The sequence below is a fragment of the Ambystoma mexicanum genome, chromosome 7q (assembly GCF_040938575.1).
Source record: "Ambystoma mexicanum isolate Mex_15411 chromosome 7q, UKY_AmexF1_1, whole genome shotgun sequence".
Lineage (NCBI taxonomy): Eukaryota > Metazoa > Chordata > Amphibia > Caudata > Ambystomatidae > Ambystoma > Ambystoma mexicanum.
The window spans coordinates 272665059-272682312 of record NC_090941.1 but is presented as its reverse complement, the minus strand read 5'-3'; positions in this window follow the sequence as shown (position 1 = coordinate 272682312).

Sequence of the window (17254 nt, the reverse complement as noted above, 5' to 3'; positions counted from 1 at the left end):
CCCGGCCCTTCCGCTACAGCCGTAGTGGCAAACACGGCACCAGCCCCCTCGCTCCCGGATGATGGCAATTCCTGGGAGGGTGGCTGGGCCTTGCGTTGCCGCCCGGTGGAAGCATCCCCGCCGCTTGGGTCCACAGCACCGTCTCCACCCTCTTCTTCAGTTGATGCTGCGTATAGGGAGATATAGAACACAAGCATCAGGGTACAGTACAAAATTCCCCTAGACAGGAAGCAATAACACATGAGTGGCACTGTCAAATGTCACTTCCATCCTGTCCCTCCACAACACACGGGTGAATGCACGCAAAACACATGCAGAAACAGTCCCGGCGCCTGCAATCAACATCAGCATCCATGTACAAGGGTCTTTGTTAACCAAGATGTTGCCTTCAAAGTCACATGCAACATGGCTCACACTGATCCCATGCACACACATCACCAGAGGGCCATGCATCATGGCATGTACACCACAGACACAGTGGATAGACACAGTGGAGACAACGGTGACGGCACTGCATGAGTGAATCTACACATCATCACGGACACGTGTCATGCATCCATGGCGTTTCAAAGTCACACACACACTTCTCAGACACACACACATGTGCACCATACATGTACATGACAGCAGCACCCATCCCTCACCACCCCCTCCATGTCCAAGAACAGAGACCGGCAAGCTTACATGTGTGCATTCCGCATACAGCTCCCCATGTTGCATTGGAACACATGCACCAACCATGTGGTTCACACATTACTGGTCTCACATGCATGACCCTGATGTCCCTGCACACACACATCCATACATGGCCTATGTCACACATACAGTCAAGTAGCAGACTACCAGCACACTGCAACATGCTCTGTCTCACAAAGCAATGCTTGGCCACTTACCGCTCAACTCCAGACGGGTCTGCCTCCGAAGGATCTGGGCATGGATCGCTGGGCCTACGAGTTCCAGGACCCTCATCTGGATGATGCTCAGGCTGACCCGGTCCCCCTCCGCGAGGCGCCGGGCCTTGTAGAGGGTCCTGGACCTGAAGTCCTCCCAGCGCTTCCAGATGTGCTTGATGTCGCGGGTTGCCACCTCCTCCGTGTTGATGGCAACCCCTGCGTCCTCCCAGATCCTCTCCCGTCCTTCCTTGTTGGCGCATGTTGTTCCGAAGAGGGCATCATAATGCCCCAGGACATGCTCCACCAGGACACCAACTTCCTTCTCACTGAAGCTGGTGGCCCTCTGCCTCTCTGGCTGGGGGTCGCCAGTGGTCTCAGATGGTGTTTGCCCTGACATGGTGACCCCCGAGGCAGGCGTGGGTGGGCAACTGGGTCCTGGGGCTGAGCTGTGGAGCGATGGTATCCCAGTCAGGAGTCATCTGTTCCAGCAGGGGTGGACACAGCAACTGGACCCCTGGAGATGGCTGACGTGCAGGCACCAAATAGCAGGGCACGTGTGCAGCAGGCAGCAGCAGATGGCTGATGGGAGCGTGCTCGGGGCTCTTGGGGGCAGGAAAATGGCCTTTTGGGCAGGAGCGTGGTCTTCCGTGTGTGTACGCGTGGCCAGCTTGATACGGAGTGATTTGGCACGTGAAAATCTTGCACTTCTGCGTGTAATTCGAGGAAAGGCCTTTAGCGCGTAAGCGAGTCAGCACACGTACGCGGTTTCATTGGACCAAAGGCCCTTAGCGCCTAAGCGCGTCTGTGACGTGACGTGCGTGGGTGTTTCCCTCATAGCATGTGATGACAGAGCCCACGTGGAAAAAATGCACGTCCGAGTGTCAGCGCGTGTAATTGGAGGAAAGGGCCCGCATACACACGTAAGTGACGTGTACGTGTGGGCCGGTTTAAAAGGTACGTGTAGGATGCCATTTTCTTGTACGTGCTTTTCGTGGAGAGCGAGTGGGTGAATGCTGTTCTTCTTGTCGGTTCACACGCGATTACTTCACAGCGTTTCAAGTTCGTACTCCCTGTTACCTCTGACAGCTTTCTTCTTTTTTTTTTTTGGCCTGTTTCCTCAAACAGCGTTCACTTCTTCTTTTGTCCTGTCTCCTCAGACAGCGTACAATTCTTCTTTTGGCGGGGTGTTGCCAATGCGCACACGCGCGTCTTTGTCACGTTCTTTTTCAGGCAGACGGTGAGTCGCGCACATATTTACCAACTGTGCTTGCCCCGTGTGTCGCGTACCCCTTCAGAGGTCATTGTAGGCTGCGTGTATTACGCGTATGCTTATTTTTGTGTTTCTGGGTGCCACAGCGTAGTGCGGGTTCATTTTTCCACGCACGTGGTCTACGAGGGGTTGCGTGCACGTTAGTTTTTGTTTTTGGGCTGCCTGTGCGTTGTGTGACCCGTCATCTTCCCCCAGGGGTCACAGACAGCCTTGTTAGAGCACTAGGGTACGAATTCCATCTAGTACCCTACCCCTTTCACCCCCAATTGCCCAGGACAATAGTTTACTGCTCCTTCCATACGCACAACAACATCAGTGCCATGGTTGGGAGACGACCAAGCGGTAAGGGAGGCAAAGGTGGCCGACCTTCAAAAGGTGGATGTGGTGGGCGCGGTAGGGGACGTGGCCACGATTTGCAGGGTGACGCTAGATCCCCATGTGTGGAGGAACAATCAGGGACGCCCATGCCACCCCCCATGGTTGAAGGAAACGTGGCTGACACCATCTCAGCTCAGCCCTTGTTGGACCAGCCCATTGTGGCACCTGACATGGCACAGGATGACTCCCAGGCTGACCTCCAGGTCAGCAAGTCTAGGCCACGTGTGGCGGTGCAAGTTGGTGTCACCAGGCCACGTGGATCGGGGGCAGCTATGTCATCTGCTGCCCCAAGTAGGCAGGGTGGGGAGGCTGCAGGGGCAGCTGCAGCTCCATCCACCCCAGCTCTGACTGTCCCAGCCAGGACAGTGTCGGTCCTGGTCCATCAAACTGACGTTCCCCCTGCCAACATTGCACTTCAGCCAATGCCTGCACCAAGTCCTATGGTCATTGTGCATTCGCACACTCCTACTACCCAGTCCCCCGGCGCTTCTGCCCCTACTGACCAGAGCGGCGTAAGCCACTCAGGCTCAGCTCCACCTTTAAAAAAGAGGAAGAATGGTGCTCTAGCACTACAGGCTGAGACCCCAGGCACGGCTACACACTCCGGCACGTCTAGGAAGCCTAGCTTTAATGACCCGGAACTTGATGCACTTGTGGGCTATGTGTCGGCACATAAGCACGAAATGCTGGTGACTGCAGGGTGCAAGACCACAACTGGTCAACGTAAGGCACACTGGCAGATCATCGCGGACCGAATAAGTGCCCTTGGATTTGTGAGGCGCACAGCTAATGATTGCTACAAGCGGTGGAATGACCTGAAACGCAGAGCAAAGAACAAGCTGGCCTCAAATCATGCCGCTACTCTGGTGACTGGCGGTGGGTCTCCACCAGAGGACAACAAACTCACTGAACATGAGTCTGTTGCTGGGGCCTTCGTCACAGAGGAACAGATCCAAGGTGTGGGAGAACTACCTGATTACGACGCATTGTCCGGTGAGTGGCCATGCATGTGTGTGTAATCCATGTGTATGTTGTTTGGGTGACGGGTTCTGATTGAGTGGCAGGTGAGGGTGTGTGCACCGGAGAGGTATGGGTCACCCATGTGCTTCCTCCCATACATTCACGTGCCTTGGATTTGGGTATGACAGTATCCCTTCTGGCGAGAGTAGCCATTTAGCACCACATTAGTGCAGTTGCCCTTGAACTGTCATATTGCAACAACATTGTTCTGATTTTTTAAGTGTTCATTCAGGCTGATTGTTTAAATTCTCCCACTTTTGCAATGCATTTTTCACCACTAATGTCACATATGTGACATGCTTCTGTCATTGATTACACCCCACATTGGCCCACATTTGTTACCTTGTTAGGTGAATGATTTGAGCATTCAGGCTGATTGAGTATTGGCCTGCTCACATTAAATTTTGGGGCCTGTTTGAATGTGGAACATGATAGTTGTTTCCTGTCATGTTGAAGTGCACAACCATTGATGTGTATATCGGCCTGCAATCACTGTATTTTTGTACACTGGATGTGCTGCAGTGTGTGGCACATGCGTATTTTGTCGCACTATGTAGCATTTTTCATCTCATCATGTCCATCTCACATGGATGGCTGACAGTACTCATTCACTGACATATGGATGTACTTGTGGAATGTACCATGGCTATGGTACATGCCATCTGTGTGATGGCATGTGTCATGTATGTGTATTGGACATGCCACTCACAGGCTAATGTGTGATGCCAGTGCTACTCAGCATGCAGCAAATGTCTTGCTTTTCCATCTTGGTGTCCTCTGTGTGTGCTTTTTGCCTCCCCTTCCAACTCATTGACAGTGCATGCATGCCATGGTTATAGTCATGTGGGACATGTGTAAATCATTTACTGGATCTCTGGCTTGTCAGGCCTATGTGTGTGCTATGGTGCTCATGCCTGTTTCCATTTGTTGTCTTTCATGTTTGTGCAGGTGATGACGCACTTGATGTTGTTGAGGTTGAGGAGATGGTGCAGACCCAGGAGGAATCTGAGGCACGACCGGGCACGAGTGGGGGACGTGGTGTGGTGGTGGGTGAGAACCCAATCTTGCTGCAGACCATTCTGTCCAGGGGTGTCTCCAGGTGCACCTCCCCAGACCTCTATTCAGGTGCTGAATCGGATGATGAGACTCATGTGCCGTCGCAGGTAAGTGTTTCTGGCAGGGATTCTGTTCTGTCCAACCCACCTGCACCAGGGGTAGAACCCTCTATGGGGATGTCAGTGTTGGTATGTCCACTTTGGTGGTTACGGATGCAGGGTCACACTCCACAGCATCTGATCCTGTTCCTGGGCCAGCAGATCAGAGGGGGAATGCAGTCCTGCAGCCTCAGGCAGTGCCAGCACAGCAAGGTGCAGATCGCCTTGCCCCAAACAGGTGTGGTGCCCGTCGATGCAGTGGCCGTACGCCACCAGGCAATACCGTATGGGAGAACTCCATGTACGGTATGGCGACCCAACAGGCAGCATCAGTTGAAATGATGGCTCAGGCAATGGAGAGGGTGGCCACTTCCATTATCCCCCCTGAAAGGCAGATGGATCAACAACAGCAGGCAACAGACTCCATTTGCCAATCACACAGGGAAGACATGTTGGAGTCCAACAGGGACTGACGGGCGGCACTGGAGACTCTGCGCCAATCCATATCAATAGAGTTCAGGCCCACAGGGAAGCCGTGAGGGAAGAACTACATAACCTCAGGCAGAGTCTGCTTGACCTTGAGGCTTCCAGTAATTTTAGGGCAGAACAGCAGCTGGAGCAGCTCACACGTTCGCTCTCAGCTGAGATGCAGGCAACACGTAAGGAGATCCGGGCATCACGCAAGGCCATGCGTGCAGAAATGCATGCAACCCGTGAGGTGGTGCATGGGGATCTCCGCACTTTAATCCTCCAGAATCAGACCTTCCAGACCTGCATGCTTGCTGCCATTGAGGACCATACCAGGGCTGTGCGTGGGCTGCCTTCCATAGTGCCACCACCTCCTGATGCAGCAGCAGAGGCTGAAGAGAGCGACAGCAGTTCTCCCACAATGGCATAGCTGTGCAGACCATGAGCCCAAGGAGGTATTTTTTTTCTCGCAACATCCACGCAGGTGGGTGTTGGTGTGCACCCTGTCCTCGAACCTCCTGGGTGGCCTCCCCCACACCCCCTGGCCCCCACATGGCCATTTTTTTATTTTTTATTAATTTTTATTTTACAGTGTGTTGCCTTGTGTGGCTCCCGTGGGCATCCACTGTATTCCGGCTGGGCACATGCAGGTTTGTCCTGAGTTTGGGTTAGATGCTTGGGTTCTTGAGGCACACACCCCTCCTGCTTCCTGTTTCCATGGGCTTGCAAAGATGTGCCCAAGTGACAGTGAATTACACAGTGACGTTGGGCTCCCATGAGCTGTGTGGGCAGTCTGTAGTCAATACTGTGTATACATTCCTAGTGGATATTGTTGTTGTATTGTACACTGCATGGTGTATTGATATGTGCTTGTGCATCCATTTCTTCCTCCTAATTTGCAGGTTCATTCCTCATGTCTTCACAAGGCCGTCGACTTTTGAGATGGAGTTCATGCTGTATGCAGTACACTTACACATTTGCGTGGCAGCAAGACAGTACAGTTGGAAGGGGTCAATGTGCTGGCATAATCAGGTTGTAAGTCTACCACTACTTTAACTTAGTACTGTCATGTTTTTGCTATTTTTGATGTGTTGCTGCATTGTATTTTTGGTAAGTATTTGGTCATGTGTGTTGTTGGGTCTACATTACTGGGAGCATATTGTGAGTGGGCACTTTCCATTAGGGAGAGTGTACTTTGTGACACTTGTGTCAGGTTTTGTGCATTGCTTTGTTTGCTTTCACATTGCATGACATGCCATGGTGTGTTTGGTGGTGGAGCTGGGGAGGGGTTGCGTGACATGGCGCTATTCTCATGTTGTATTTTGCAAGGGGGTAATGCGTTTTTCAGCATAGATGTATGTCATTTGATGACACAGCATTGGTGGTGTTTGGGTAGGTAGGGATGCACACAATGTAACACTTCCAGGTGACCAATCTCAGGCTGGTATGGTTGTGACAGTTGACTGTCCCTTATGTCATCATCATTGATTGTCAGCTGGTATGTGTCAGGGCTGTGTGCACTCCACAGGGGTGTGATTTTATGTGACGTAATTAGCCACCAGCTGCGTACGGGCTGCCTCACCATGTGCCCTTTCCCCTCCCATGCGCAGCGGGCGTGCATGTGGTTGGGGATGTGGGAGCACCACCATGTCCACCGGCAGGCCCCGGCATGTTGCAACGTTGTGCAGGACACATGCTGCCACTATGATCCTGCACACTACTGGGGGCGCGTATAGCAGCTGCCCGCCAGAGCGGCCAAGGGAGCGAAAGCGTTGACTTGAGCACTCCAAATGTGCGCTCCACTATGCCCCGGGTTGCAATATGGGCTGTGTTGTATCTTACCTCAGGTGGCGTGGTGGGGTTCCGAATTGGCGTCATAATGTGGGTGCTCAGAGGGTAGGCACTGTCCCCTGGGGAGGTGGTGATGGGTATCATTAGTGGGGTTGTGACATTACTCAGTATCTGACATGCATGCATGTGCAGTGGCATTTATACTCACCAAGCAGCCATGTATCGCCATGCCGCCCAGCTTCTAGGTCCCGGTTTAGCGTTGACATTCTGTAAATGAAACTGTCATGGGTGGACCCTGGATAGTTGGCATATACTGAGGTGATGATTCCCTTGGCATCGCATACTACCTGCACGTTGATAGAATGCCAGTGCTTGCGGTTTCTGTAGATGTGCTCAGTTGCCCTGGGAGGACGTAGAGACATATGGGTGCAGTCAATGGCACCTAGCACTTTGGGGAAGTGTGCCACCCCGTAAAAATCCTAGACGGCATCCTGCCTTTCTGCAGGTGTTCTGGGCAGGTATATGTGCCTGCGGTCTGATGGGCGTGCAGTCATGATGGCCAACACCTGGTGCAGGCAGCGTGACTGCGTGGCCTGTGACACCCCCCACGCACGATGGCAGTTGTCTGCTAAAATGATCCAGTGGCCAAGAAGTGCAGGCTGAGTGCTTGGGAGCACAGGGTGGGTGATGTGAGGTCATCCTCCCACTCACTCACCAGGTCGAGTATTATGTGAGGTGGAAACCTACACCTCCCATGCACCTGGTCATCAGGCATCCCAAAAAGGCTGGTTCTGGGTGTAAAAATTCTGGGCCTGACTATCCTCCTCCTACTCCTGCCTGCGGTATCCCATGACCACTGCTGTGAGTGACGGTATATTCATCCTGGTCTGAGCTTGTTTGTTGTTTGCGCGCACTTTTATGCTGCGCGGGTCCACGTACGCCTGCTTCCTGCTGGCGTACGTGTTTCCAGATTAGCGCGTCTTTTTTGGCGCACACGTTGGCCCCGTTCGATTCCATGAATACGTGTTTTAGGTGAGAGTGTGGGCGTTCCGCGCACTTGCCTCCTGTACTTCCCCCGTGACGGCCACATTTTCACGTGTTGTTCCCCATTCCGCGTGTCACGCCCCGTGTTCTGCCTACTTTTGTTGTGTGCGCTGCGCTATGTGCGCTTAGCGCATGCTGTTTGAATACATGTGCGCCAGCGTGCCCCAAGCAGGATTTTAGCGCACATCCATGGATTTCCACATGCACGGACTTACATGAATCGCTGTGCGTGGGTTTCGCTGTGATTTTCGCACTGGCACTACGATTTGCACGCTTTCGCACGCTTGCGCTGAAATTTTCAGTGCAAATTTATTCCATGAATCGGCCTGTGAGTTTAGATTTGATGAGCCTTTAAATCAGTCGATTGGCATTAGGAGGTTAATGCGCGTGCGCAAAGAAGCAAAGCTACGTTGTTATTTAGTTTTGTTTCACACATGCGTGATGATCATTTGTCTAGAGAAGTCAGGCAGGCGCTTATATGTTGAAGTTAATTTTCGTGGCTTTCACTTTTAGAATTAGTCGATCGGCATTCAAAAGATAACGCGCGTGCGCGAAGAAGCAAGACTACGTTATTAGTTAATTTGTTTCGCACATGTGCGGATATCGTTAGTCTACAGGAGTCAGGCAGGCGCTTGTGTGTAGTGGTTGATTTCCGTGGTTTGGTTGGCATGCGTGAATTTAGTTTGTGTAAGCATTCAGATGCTGACGCGTGCGCATTGTAACTACATGTAAACTGTAGTGTCTAGGGGCGCATATGCGTAGTGAATTAAAGTCTTTACGAGAAGTCAGGCACATCTGCGAAAGAGCTTTGTTTTGTTGAGGTTTTAGCATTAATTGGTTCTAATTGTTAAATCAGAAACACGCTATAAACAAAACTAACAAAAAGGAAATTCGGCAAACAGACTGTTATATTTTCCTTTCCAATTTGACTTTCAATCTAAATCTGTAATTAATCTATTAAAGAAGCAATTAAGCAGTAACTACATTGTTCTGGAATCAACGTTCTATTCTGGAATAGTGAATTGAGAAAGGTGAGCAGCTCAAAGAGATACTGGAGAGTATTTCAGTCAGGAGAAAAAAGGAACAAGAACATTTTCAGACTCATCTAAGAGAAGTTATTAGAAATCTGGAAATAACATTCAAAAAGTTTTCTTGAACAGTTTTACTTAAGTAAAGACAGAAAAGTCAAAAAGTTCAAATCCAATTACCCTCTAAGCAACAAGCAGAGGGAACACGGGTATGAAAGATCACAGTGAGAAATAATAAGAATGTATGTAGGAATGAAAGCAGGGTTGAGTAATAATTATCAATTTATTTCTTTTTACATATTGATGCCAGTTTGGAGATCTGTGTCGTTTGTTATTTTCTCCACTTCCCCTTTCCCTTTGGAGGGTTGGAACTTCAGCTGTTTAATTAGACCAGTTGTTGCTCACACCTTCTTGAGAGACTGTGGGGCTCAGCAGCTTCAGCGGACAGAAGATTGCAGGACGCCAACCAAACCTTATCCCCGAATTGATCATGTGGCGCCTCTCTTCGATGTCGGTCTGCAAATGTTTTCTGTTGCTCTTTGGCTCTGTGTTAATTATTCATGGGGTAGGGAACTGGAGAGCCGCAGGATAGATTTCATCTTGAGTTCCTGGCTCTTCACGCTTTTGTGGTAGCAGCTGTTAGTACCTTCTTGAGGAAAGCTCAGCGCTTGTGTTTGCCAGTCGATCCTAGGGTTGTGGGTTTCCAGCCAAGGCATTCCTAAGATCATCTGGAACTGAGGAGCCCCAATAAGATCGAAATAGTTGTCTTCCCGATGACCATCCTGACACATCAGCATGACTTTGTCGGTATGTTGCGTCACTGGGCTGGATGACAACTGAAAACCATCCACTGCTGTGACGTTTTCCGATTTTAGCTTTTGCTGGAGAGGAAGGCCTATTTGTGCAGCCAGATCTTGATCAATATAATTTCCCACCACTCCGCTATCAATATATGCCTCCAAGGCATGTACCTTTGATGGTTGTTGGTGGTTGACCAAAAGTACTGGGATGACCAGATGTGAGGTCTGTATAGATTCCTTCTTGTGCTCGACAAGTGGACCCCTACGCTTGTCGGGCGTTGGAGTTTTCTGGGTTTTGTTCCTTTTCTTCATTGCCATTGTCCGTTGCACCTACTATCCTCTTTGGGGGTTTTACTGGGCATTCCAGGAGGAAATGTACTGCTCTTCCGCAGTATTAACAGAGTTGTTGTTGGCTCCTCTTTTCTCTCTCCGCCTTGGTGATAGAAGCCTGTAATCCCCCGATGTGTATAGGCTCGGTTGGTTCTTGGGTTTTGATTTGATTGTCCCGGGGTCACATATAGACCGACCTCCCTTCAGTTCTTGTGCGATCCATTTTTCGATTCTGCAACCTGTGGTCAAGCTGTACCGTCAGATTGATGTACTCCGCACAACCTTCAGGAGGGTTGACCACTTGGGCTAGAACATCCTTTAGTTTCCCACTCAATCCCTGATAAAAGAGTGTGGTCCTCTTCTCTTCTGGCCAATTTGTCTGTGCTACGAGATGATTAAAGGTAGCAATATAAGTCAGCAGATCTTGGTTTCCCTGCCTGAGGGACAATAGTTAGTTATCCAGGGCTTGTCCTTGGGTGTGTCTAGCAAACAATTTTTCCATTTCCTGTTGGAATTCCCCAAAGTTTCGGAGTAGCGGATCATCCTGATTTACTAATGGTATCGACCAGTCCGCTGCGCTGCCTCCTATATTTGAAAGAACTAAGGCGACTCTTGTGCTATCATTAGGAAAAGCCCCAGGCCGGCACAGAAAGTGAAGGCGACATTGGTTCATGAATATGGCACACTTATTAGGATCGATTGGTAAAACTTTCGGGCGGGGCCAGTGCCACTGCCCCTGGGAGCACCACTTGAACTAGTGGTGATGGCTGTGGCATAGGAGGCTGTGCAATTCCAGGTAATGGAACCTGACCTGCGTGTGTCTGAAGCATCTGTCTTGCCAAGTCACCAGTTCGTTTTCGGGCTACAAAATAAGGTCCCTTCTTAAAAATTGTTTTCATGTCTGGAGGCATGAACTTCGGCCCACAGTTCCACCAGCAGTTGGGCCAACTGATCAGTTTCCGAGGTCTCCATAATGCCCAGGCAGAGATTCGGAGAGGCTTTGCATTCTGTTACGCTCACCTGGTCTCTGAGGGGAAGTTGGGGCACGGTTGCAGCCCTCCGTGGAACTGGCTCCCCTGGGTCAGGCTTCTTCCTCTGCTCCTTTGTTGTGGACTGCGCTGGTTGTTGATACTGCCCCTGTTATAATACGAGAGGCCGTGAGAATGCTGTGATATGGTTGTGGTTTCCCTCGAACCCTTCTTCCCAGAGTGGTGAGCATGCGCCTACCCATACAGTCTCACCTGTTTATTTATGAGGGTGAGCTCTCCGTCCTGCTTCTCAACTGCAGGGGCACCTTAGATAGACCTAGTTTCTTCACTAGTCCATGTGCGTGGCAGCCCATGCCGGCTGTAGCTGATCCACTTCAAAGGTAAGTGTTCCTCAACAATGATTATTGTCTGTATTCTTTTTCTTTTGCAATGTCTTTTTTCCGTGATTATTGTCCGTATCCCTTGTAATGTCTTTCCTTCTCCCCAATAGGTGATGAAAGGCCCTGCGGTGTCGCGGTGCTGGAATCGAGCCCAATGAGAGGCCTGAGGAGTTTACGATGTCCCAAATAGATGGTTAGTTTGGTTCTAAGGTCAAGCGCGAGGATTATATTGCGCGTGACCTTAGTGTAATTTCTCGACCTTATCGTAATGTCTGTATGTTATTTCTAACCTTATTTGTCCTTTTCTCCTGCAGGGATGGCCTGGCGAAGTCAGACGAGAAGCAGCTATCCGAAGATCTGCCGGCAGGTGATGGATGGCTGGATCCACAAGGATGCTGGCCATTGTGAGCTCCCGAGTAAGCGTTGGGCGCCCGGAACAGGTAAGGATGCGCTCTGACTGCGGTGACTGCTGGAATCAGGTAAAATGCGCTGCAGGCGATGGTATTGCTGGAGTCAGGTAAGATGCGCTTCAGGCGATGGTATTGCTGGAATCAGATAAGATGCGTGCAGGTGATGGTATTGCTGGAGTGTGGTAAATTGCGCTTCAAGCGATTGTATTGCTGGAATCATTTAAGATGCGCTTCTGGCGATGGCATTACTGGAATCAGGTAAGAAACGCTTCAGGCGGCGGTGAGCGTTACGCTGCTATAAGCAGACGAACGCAAAGCGCTTGCATGCGAGCGGGGCAGGCTTAAATAGCCTGGTCCCAGCCACGCCTCTTTGCTCTACCTTGTGGCCCTACCCTGCCAGTCCTCGAGGATGCTGCACGTGCAGCTCAATGTATTCCTATGGCCACGCCCGACCTGGATGCACATGGGGTCCCTGCAGTAGAGGAAATAACACGTGCACCAGAAATAAAGTGTGCAGAGCACACTTTCTCATGAGCCCGGCGCCAAAGGCACCAGGACTGGGTCCAATCGGACCCTTTGGCCCTCATTACAAGCTGGCCGCAAAGGGATACCGGGCACTGGTAATGACACCGGTGCCGGTAATCCCTTTGCGCCCTATTCCGAGGTCCCTTTGCGGGTCCTTCCTTAACGCCTGGTTTTAGCAGGCATTAAGGACGGGACCCGCAAAGGGATACCGGGGTCAATAACAGTACTGTAATTTCCGGTACCGTTATTGCCGCCTTCCCCCTTCCCATTGAACCCTATGGGGGCTCGAATGGGCATGGGGAATGGCTTTTCAAATGGGGACTTAACGGTCCCGCAATGGTCGGAATAGACCGGTAAATCCAGATACCACCAAGTCGGTGGCGGTACCGGTATTGGTGCTAGTCATGGTGCTAATAGCGCCATGACTAGCACCAAACTCGGAATGAGGGCCTTTGTGTGATGGAGCTTGTGGTCCTAGCTCTGTGGCCATGACAGGTGTAGACCCTGTCTAGTCTATGATCCTTATCATCCCTTAAAATATTTCCTACATTTTCTTAGTTTAATTTCATCTTGGCATTCTCTTAGAATATCATACATTTTATCATAATTTTTTCTGTTCTGTTGTATCTGCATTTGTCATGTCTTTAATTTCTTGCTTCAACTGTTCTATTTGTGCAGGAACTCTTGTATGTTCTCTTTTGGCATGTGTTATAAGCAATTCCAGCATGTTTTTCGAACTTTGATTCAGATTTTCTTCCCATTCTTCGACTAGATCTTTATCTTCTTGGTTATCAAAATTGGGAAAGATCAAAATCCCTAGGCCTATAGGGATTTTATCATTTTCTGGGTAATTATTACGTGACGCCTGTTCCCAGTACTTGTTTATTTCTTTTTTCGATAGGCGTTCTAGCACGATGAATTTTTGTCTTAATGTTTCGATTGAGCTATAGTTGCTTTTAAAGGCATTTCTGGCGCTACCCCTGGTTGCAACAAGGGCAGCCCTATGTATTCAGTACAGATCACGGGCTTATTCGCAAACACCTTTATGCGCACTCGTACATAACGATTGAAAACTACTTTTGGTGCTGTTCTACTTTAACCCAAATAAGTGAAACTGGTGACAAGGATAGATAAAAAATTGTATCATTTACACAAGCAAACATTTTTGCTTCACACAGGCAGTGACATTTGACTTCTACCAAATGCCGAGCACACAAATGCGCTCTTTTAAGGGGCATTCGTGATAAGGATATTTTTGCAATTTGCAACCATGGCGAGCACACTCCTCGCTGGTATTTAATGACTTCTTTTTAGATTACCTGACATAGGGTTCATCCTAATCAATTATTGTCTTCACACAATAAAACAATTAAGTTCCGAATGAGCAACGACAGACACTTTAAGATGTGGCATATTTATTTAATTTTATTTGGTTTCGTGATCATAATGCTAAATATATCACCTCATATATAATATTATAAGAATGTGTGACAGCCTAATACAATGGACGTATTCTCTTAATTTACCAGGAATATCCACTGAAACCCTAGGGGAAAGGGAAAGCCATCACTTACCACTACTAGTGCACAACTTATTGTTGATTAAACACAATGGGTGAAATAGCTTTATCTCAAATTACGATGCACTATCAACATAATGTTTCACCTACCTTTCTTTTTGCCAATATATAACTTACATATTAAATAACCACCACTCTGGGGTAATATGGCCAATACAGGGATTACTTAGGTCCACACAACCAATTTGACATGCATTCACTTAATTGTTGGGTGCAAGAGAGGTACATCGCCCCATCCTGTACTGTTTCAATCACATTCTAACGATATCCATGTACCATGATGGTGTAAATATGTGTCTTTGTTCTGTTTTTCTTTCCCTTCTGCGTGACCTTCCATCGTTGAACTGATGTTGGGTGTGTAACAACCTTATACAATTAATGTGATACTTTTCTTTTGGTTAACGCTACTGTCTTGCATATATGTTTTCAAACAAATGTACAAATGTACAAATGTATCTTGGAAACATTTCACTTTTACTTTTGGCTTGAATGGCAATCAACATCATATGGACTTTTTGTATAAATTCACGTATTGGCAAATTGTATTTTACTATGAATGAAATTTGAATTCTGTGATCAGCCTTGAAGATGACTAAGGACTAATGTCAGAACACGTGTCGGCTGACCATGTCAGGAATAAACCTGAACGTTGGCAATACCTATCTGGAGGACTTTGATTTAACCTCTTGTTATCACACAACATACAAACTTTGGGAAGGCAGAGCGCGATTTACCAGAATCCAGTTTAATTCAAATTGCTATACATCCATTCATATAGTCAACTCTGCATATTTAAATTCTGAATAGCAATAGGCATTCTAATTATAATTCTGATGCGTGTTGGTCACTGTATCAACACCCTGTTTACTTCAAAACATTTCTAAATTACCCATACGGTTACACTTACCAATGGCTCAGAGAAACGGAGCATGTTTTTAGAATGCTGGAATGAAAGCGCTGGCGTTCTATATCTCTGTGCTCCTAAACTATGATAACATGCATTGAGTAGCTGGTGACCCGTTCTTCTTGCCTTCTGTAGTTAGATATTCTGGATTGCTCTGATGCCTGTTTTTCCTGCCTCCACCACTACTTTGGATTGCAGACTCTGCTTGGTAAACAGTGACAGACCTTGGATTCCTGCATAAATGGATTGAACTTGGAACACCCTGTCTGGATTTGTTGCCTTGGATTGTTTTTGTTGTCTCATGGAACTATCTATGGACATTCTTGGTTTAGGACTGCTTTATGGATTGAATCATTGGACCTCTTCATGGTGACTGAGTTTGTTTCAACCCTGTCTGTGTAGTGGGCCCTTCTGCCGCCCTGGTTTAAATCCCTGCAATTTTGTTTCTTATTTATTTATTTTTCCTTTTCTGCAGTGGTCAGATCCTACTTCCACTGGGCTGGACCTGCTCCTTACATCCTCCAGGTATTCAATAAGGCGATTGGGAACTAGATCTATAAGGGGACACTTGTTTCATGTTATTTCATTCACTGTATATGTTGTTTCCTTTACAGCTTGGAGAGAGAGTCTGGCAGCACTCCTCCTTACCTTACTTTTGCCCAGTCGGTCTGTTAGCAGAGCTAGTTACATTTCTCCCTGACTGACAGACTGGGAAGAAGGCTAATCAGTTCATCTGGGGCCTTGTGCCTAACAAATTTCAGAGCCTCCCCACCCGAGGATGACCCTGCAACTGCCCTTATCCAAGCAATATCCTCACTTACAGTGGATATGACTGCTGCCCATACGGCTATTCACCAGCGTTTAGACGTTATCCAAGGTGGCCAGCAACCCCTACCTGCGGATGTTGAATTCAACCTTCTTTCAGGTCCTTTAGGGGTTCACGCAGCTGGCCCAGCACTGCCGATGTATGTGCCTACCCTGTTTCCACTGGTTCCCCCTGAATGGTTTTTGAGTGATCCAAGGACATTTTGCACATTCCTGTATCAGCGCAAGTTGCACTTTATCTGTGTACCTACGACTTTACCGATTGTACTACCAAAGCAGTATTTATGTTACTTCCTCTAGCGGGGATAGCAGCCACATGGGTAAAACCTCTTCTGAAAAGTAACACTGCGGTCCTCTATGATTGGGATTCCCTGATCAGGGAATTGATGATGGTGTTTGATACCTGTTTCAAGGCCCAAGCCAGAGACCTAGAACTACTAGATTTAACACAGGGCAACACTAGTGTCCTAGATTATATAACCCATTTCAATCAGTTAGCTGCAGAAACCGCTTGGTCAGAACAGAAAAGAAGCATATGTTTTTCACAGAGGTCTCACCAAATGGCATTAAAGATGCCTTGTCAGTGGTACAGTCCATCCATACTTCCTTTCCTGATTTGGTGGATTTTTTTTCCTCCAAGCCGATTCCTGTCGTTCTGAGAGGATGGGGAAAGTGCACTCATCCCCTCTGTTTTTGGCCAGTCATAGAATCTCTAATCTTCCAGAGGACCCCTTGAGCAAATGCAGATAGGGGGAATCCATTAACCATGGCCAAGGAAGAGAGAAGGTGCACATGCTGTTTCTATCACAGGCAAACTCATTTCGTTAAAGAATGTCATGAGAGAACAAAAAAGCCAATGGTTTTTCGCATGGCTCATCTATAAACCAGGGTGCTTGGATGAGCCTAACCCTTGGCCAACCCCATCATTCCAGAAACCCAGCATCCCCTTTTGTGGTTCAAGCCTGCCTATCTATACCCAGTAAAGAGGTACATCCTGTCAAAGTCTTGCTTGATTCAGGTGCTATGGGCAACTATATTGATAGAGCACTAGCCAAGTTTCTAACCTTGCTGTTGCAGACAAAGAAAACACCTGAAGCAGTCCGTGTGGTTGATGGGACTGCCTTAGTCTCTTGTCCCATTAAACAACAGACAGTAGAGCTGCAACTGGTAATACAATGATGTCACATGGAAATGATCACATGCGACTTGATTGCAGCGCCCCAGTTTGGTATCATCTTGGCCATCGCCTGGTTGCAGCTGTACAATCCCCATATAGGCTGGGTTCTTGAGACAGTGGACTTCAATTTGTCCTATTGCACCCAGACATGTCTGGACCTGACAAAGGAATCCCACATAACTTGCCAGGCTTTAGTGTCAGAAGGACACCTAATAAGAGCCATGAGCATGGCATTCCACAAGAGTATCATTCCTTTGCAGATGTGTTTGACAAGAGGCAAGTAGAACAT